Raw genomic sequence first — 5,993 nt, 5'->3', positions numbered from 1 at the left:
GTTTGGATTAAATGGGACACAATGACGAGACCGAAGAAAGATGGAGGGCTGGGGATCAAGGATCTAAGGGCGCAAAATTTGGTTTTATTGGGCAAGCAATGTTGGCGTCTAATGAAATACCCTAATTCTACTATATCAAGAATGCTCAAAGCTAAATATTTCAGATATACAGATTTTCTATATGCAGAGATAGGAAGTGTACCGTCGTGGGGTTGGAGAAGTATTCTTGAAGGGCGCAAGGTGATCGAGAAAGGCTTGTTATGGAAAATAGGCTCTGGCACTAATGTTCACATCTTCCATGACCCCTGGCTCCCACCACCAGTGCCCCTTAATGTCCCTCAAAATGCACTCACAATCCCGCCAAATCTGCAAGTGTATTACGTTAGTGCATTACTAAATCCTGATAGAAGCTGGAATAGAAATCTGATTGAGTCGATTTTTTCAGTTGATATATGCAATAAAATTTTTTCAATCAAACCAATAGAGGAGGAGGATGAAGTTAATTGGTGCTGGACAAAATTTGGTATATATGAAGTTGGGTCAGGATACAAAATTGCTTATGGATTCTTTCATTCTCCTACTTCATTGAGGCCCCAGAACATACACAACAAAGTCTGGAATAGCATTTGGGAGTTGAAATTACCATATAAAATTAAGATTTTTCTATGGAAAAGTCTTCATGAAAAGCTTCCGGTGTTGCAACAAGTTCACAGCCGGTTCGCATCCACTCCTACCACTTGTCCAAGATGCATGTTGAAGGCTGAATCAATTTCTCATGCTTTGTTCCAATGCCCCCTGTCTTCAATAATATGGAGCCTAAGCTTAATAACCCCTGACCTATGGATGAGAGAAGAAGAAACTTTTTTCAATTGGTGGCAACGAGTCTTATCCTGGGCAGCGGCTCAATTCGACGGTAGACAAAAGACCCTCCTCATAGCGGCGCTATGTTGGAGCACTTGGAAAGCGAGAAATCGGTGTGTTTCTGAGAAGGTAATAAGCCCGGCACCAGAGATAGTGAAAGAAGCCAGCAATTTAGTGCGTGAACTCGTGAACCATACCTGATAGATGCTACTAATTTTCTTTACTCTTACTTTACTCTTCTTTAAGCTCTTAGTCTTTCAGTCACAATTGGTGATAAATGGGAATACCCAATTCTTTTGTACTTCCTTATGGAAACACTTTTATTTTATATTAATAAAATAATATTTATCTTTGAAAAAAAAAGTGGCGCTTAACTTTTAATGTAGTTTTTTTTCGGAGAGTTAAAGTAATCACGGAAAAAGTCCAATATAACTTCCCATCACTTTTATTTAGGTCGTCTTTTGGCTCCTACTTTTTCTGTAGCACCTAAGAGCACTTTCTTTAACCATACTACATGAACCCTATAGTATGATACAATATTCTCCAAATCCATAATACTGACTTTCTTTCTTTATTTTGGTTTTTTTAGCTGATTTTATCGTGAAACAAAAACGTAATAATTTAGGAGAGACCCTTCTAGTAGAATTTTTTTAGCAGATTTTATTGTGAAGCAAAAACATAATAATTTAGGAGAGGTCCTTCTAACAGAACTACGATAACCACAGAATATCAACAACAATGAAGAATTTGCAGAAGGTTTGGATGAAATAAGTCTCAACCAATTGCATCTATAAAAAAAAAGATTATAATGACCCTTTAGTTGTGAATATCAAAGGTATATGCAATTTCAGTCTTTTATACGTAATTTTTTTAGTTCTAATATTTGATTTATTTCTTTTATTCAATTTTGCATTCGGTTGTAGACACTTCTACTGGAGAAATCACAATTCGCAAAATGACCGCAATTTAAGTTTGACATTTGAAAAAGGATGAAAAAGTCATGATGGAATATGATGGCCATGAACAAGGTCGAGATAATGACGCGAACTTATTGGTACGGTTTCTGAGTATAATGGCGCGTAGAGCAACACTATAAATTGAAAAGGTCTTTGGTGCTGAAAATGTAGGGCGTGTAGTTTTAGTAATGCTGTATGTCTCATAGGTTTTGATAAATCTAAACGTATTTTTGGGTTTGTAACAGTAACAGAATTATATGTAAAAAATAGTGCGAGTTAGCCACAAAAATAGTGTAATTAAATAATCCGACGTTAGTCACAAAAAAAAATTGTGGCTAAAAAATCCAGCCTGCATAAATTAGTTAACAATGAAGTGTGGTAGAATGATACTTTTCGATTTAATTATTTTATAGGGCCATAGCATTATGTGTAAGCAATGATATACAAATCGTGGCTATTCGAAGGCCTTCACAATGTTTAAAATTGTGGCTAATAACTCTAAAATCGTGACAAATCCATAAATATTTTTTCGTGACCAATGCATGGTTGCTACCGTTATCTTGGAGTTTAGCCACAGTTTTTTCGGTGGATAAACCCCTTATTTTTTTAGTGTAAAAACATTTTTTTTTAAAAAAATATTAAAAAAAGTGGTTGATAGATAGATCGTTTTCCATTGGAAAAGCTACTCAACATATTTTCAAATTATAAAATTTACACATTTTTTTATTAGAATCCTTTTCATTCAAATATAAAATATATAACAGATATGCCTATATTATTATTTAGACACGTGTTCAATCAATATAGTAGATATATAGTTCGATCAATATTCATTGGCACTTGACACTAATATTTGGATTATGTGCCTATACTGTATAGCATACTTTTATTCAAGTTGGAGGATTTTGAAATCCAACATCCTCAGATGAGGATAGAAGCGAATTTAAGTGATTATTATTAAGATTCAAATATAGATTTAATTTTCTATATATTCAGTTGTACGTAAAATCTGAGTAATGATCCGAAGGAGATTATGTTAACTCTACTCTCTTATCTTGAAAGAATTCATATATTCTCTCTTGAAATATGGATAATTGGATACTTTATCTCTCAAATATAAGTTTAGATTATTGGTCCTCAATAAAACATAAAATCAAAATAGCTACCGACGTATCTTCCCATATCTACCATGCATAGTTATTACTTTATTTCAATATAGATATGCTATGCTATGTTATTTTACTTGATTAAAAGTTGGGGAAAAAATTGCTCAAAACTTGTTGCGAATCTTATCAAATATTGTTTTGGTAATCTTTCAAAAGTAACATCATCATGAAAACAATTGGTTAGTTAGACATAATTTTATGTTTTAGGTAATTGATTCCTTCACGTGCATGAATTAGTTGTTGCATCGTAATATACCATCCTACAAGTTTTTGTGCTGTATTATTGCATTGCCATCTATTTCAATCACCATCTTTGCTGGGAGGATATATTCAACAATTAAAGACAGCAAATTACATAGATTTCCATTTACCGAAAGAGACAAAGTTTTGTGTGTTTGTATATAATATATAAATTAAAATTAATCCTTTTTTATCGTGGGGGTCAACTATTAGAAAGAATTTTAAAGATTTGAATGTTTAGAATCCTTTTATTTTCTGTATTTTTGAATTTTTTTATTCTAATTCCTAATCACTTAATTAAAAGATTAAATGATGAGTTACAATGTCACATCAACGTAATTTTTAAAAATCATTATTATTATTATTATTTTAAGATGGATTGAGCAACTTCAAATCGTAAACATTCCTTTTTTTTTTTTGGTAATATCGTAAACATTCCTTTACAAACTCACATATCTCCAGACAAAACTATATGAGAATGTTTTTTGGTCAGGAAAACTATATGGGTTCCTATCTGTTGGATTAAATCAACGTTTGGAATTTGGGTGCAGCTTTGAGGAGGCCAATAAATGTCCATTTATCATTTCTTATCTGAGAAAAAAATAAACTATTTTTATTAAAGCACTCACCATCAAAATTCTTTGGGCCGTCATTTGATTTTGAGTATTCTGCTTCCCAAGAATCAAAAGATTAGCTTGCTATCACTGTTATTGGGGATCATGGAGCATGGTTCTTTGTTTGAGTCTGGGATCGTTATGCCCATTTCCCATATTGGTCTTATATCAGTTTGCATATTCAGGATTTAAAGCGGAAAATATATATTGCTGTGATTAGGATTGATTATTGGGCATCAGGCTGTTATAAATACAGCTACCTATATTTTTTTTCCGTACTGATTGGCTTCCGTAACAACTTAATTTTTAGTCTGCCGGATTAATTAAAAGACACTAAGAAAAAAAGAAAAACCTTTTTTAGAAATGAAAGAGAGATTATTTTATCCCATTTAATTTTATAGGCACTATAGAAGTATAGTATGCACACATATAGGTAACGTTGGTTTGTGTCCATGTACACCAAAAATATAGTCACATAGGCTCCGTTTGGTTGATGTATATGATGAGACATAGACACAAAGACATAGACACTAAAGACATGGACATAAAATATTTGTGTCTATGTATTGTGTTTAATAAAAATAAGGAACAAGACATACATATTTAAAAAAGACTGAATTACCCTTCATTCAACCATAAGTTTTATCACTATCATTGTATACCCATTATTCCAAACACTGCATATCATCACCATTGAATTTTTATTTTTTCTAATATTTTTTATTTTTTCTAATATCATCTTAAATTATCATTCAAATATTAAATATATATTTTTTTTTTTAAAAAAATAAAAAACTAAAGTTCAGAATCTATTAAAGATTAATCAAAATTTAAATAAATAAAAAAATTAAATGAACAATTTTTTTTTCTTAAAGAAAATAAAAGGATAAATTTGGTTGTAGAATCTAAAAGAGGAAGAGAAAAAAAAATTTGGGGAGATAAGATGACAAATTTTAAAAATTCAATAAGGGTAAAAGAGTAAAAAATCAGTGTCTCACAAGTTGTGTCTCAGTGTCTCACCAAATTGGAGGTACACAAATTTAATGTCTCCGTGTCCATCTGTGTCTTCCCGTGTCCTTGAAAATCTGTGTCTCACCAAACCAAACAACAGACATGTGTCACCGTGTCCATGTCTCAATAAGACATGGACACCAACCAAACACTACCATAAATATGATAGTACATGTCTATCGTTTGTTTGTTAAGCCAGAAATCTGTCAACATCCAGGTACCTTCTTCCTCTTCCCTTCTTCCTCCATCCTCCTCATTCTTCTATTGTTGTGTCCCTCCTTCATCGCTCCTCCCTCCTTTATCTTCTTCTGTCACTACCCTCTTCCCTCCATCATTCCTCCCTCTGCCACCGCCACTGTCTCCACTCTTTGCCACTCATCCAGATCTGTCGCCTACCACTACAACAGTCGTAGCGCCGTCGCCATGCAGTTCTCACATAACAGTAAAATCGCAGTGGCGTCGCCGTTTAGCTGTAACGAGATAGCAAGTCGCGGCGTCGTCGCAGAACTGTCATCGTCCACCTCTCGCGACTCAGCAACTCACAGTGTCATCGTCATCCACCTCTCGCGACCTAGCATCTCGCAGCGCCCACCCCTCCCAACATAGGAACACTCGCAGCGCCGTGCCTATTCGCCTTCCAGTTACTTACAGTCGCTACTGTCTTCTTCTGCCCTTCTATTGTCGTCAGCACAATCTCTCAATCTCTTTATTTTTTTTAAATTTTTGTTTATTGTTACTGTAATTACTGTCTTGCCTTTCTCTCTCATTTTTTTGAGATAAATAAATGATTATTGCTAAGAAATTTATCACAATTTTTTTGTTAATTATATGTAAATGATGATGATGAATCTGATATTAGTATTAATGATGGTTATAGATGATGGTGGTGATTGTAGATGTTGATAGTGCTGGTGATAATGGTGTTACTGCTGAGGATAAATTTGATATGTTGATATGAATGTAAATTAGTGTATTGTTGTGTATATTGTTACTAAACACAATAAAAATTTTTTGTGTATATTTATATCTATGTATTGGTATGTCTTTATGTTTTTGTCCATTACTCTGTGTCTTTGTTACCAAACAGAGCCATAGGTATGTCTGTCACACATACACACATTGACACATATATAAGGAACTATTTT

General features: G+C 33.4%; 1 long non-coding RNA gene across 1 annotated transcript in view; it reads left to right on the top strand.

Annotated features, from left to right (window-relative positions):
* Positions 1 to 4,400, top strand: part of LOC110266873 — a 20,328-nt gene extending 15,928 nt beyond the window's left edge. The window contains exon 3 of the long non-coding RNA XR_002354236.1: positions 4,317 to 4,400. This is a non-coding gene — a long non-coding RNA (uncharacterized LOC110266873). The remainder of the gene's footprint in view (positions 1 to 4,316) is intronic.

Source organism: Arachis ipaensis, chromosome B09, assembly GCF_000816755.2.
Source record: "Arachis ipaensis cultivar K30076 chromosome B09, Araip1.1, whole genome shotgun sequence".
NCBI classification, from domain to species: Eukaryota; Viridiplantae; Streptophyta; class Magnoliopsida; order Fabales; family Fabaceae; genus Arachis; species Arachis ipaensis.
The sequence above is the reverse complement of the archived record's forward strand: the minus strand, read 5'-3'. Positions and strand labels throughout refer to the sequence as shown.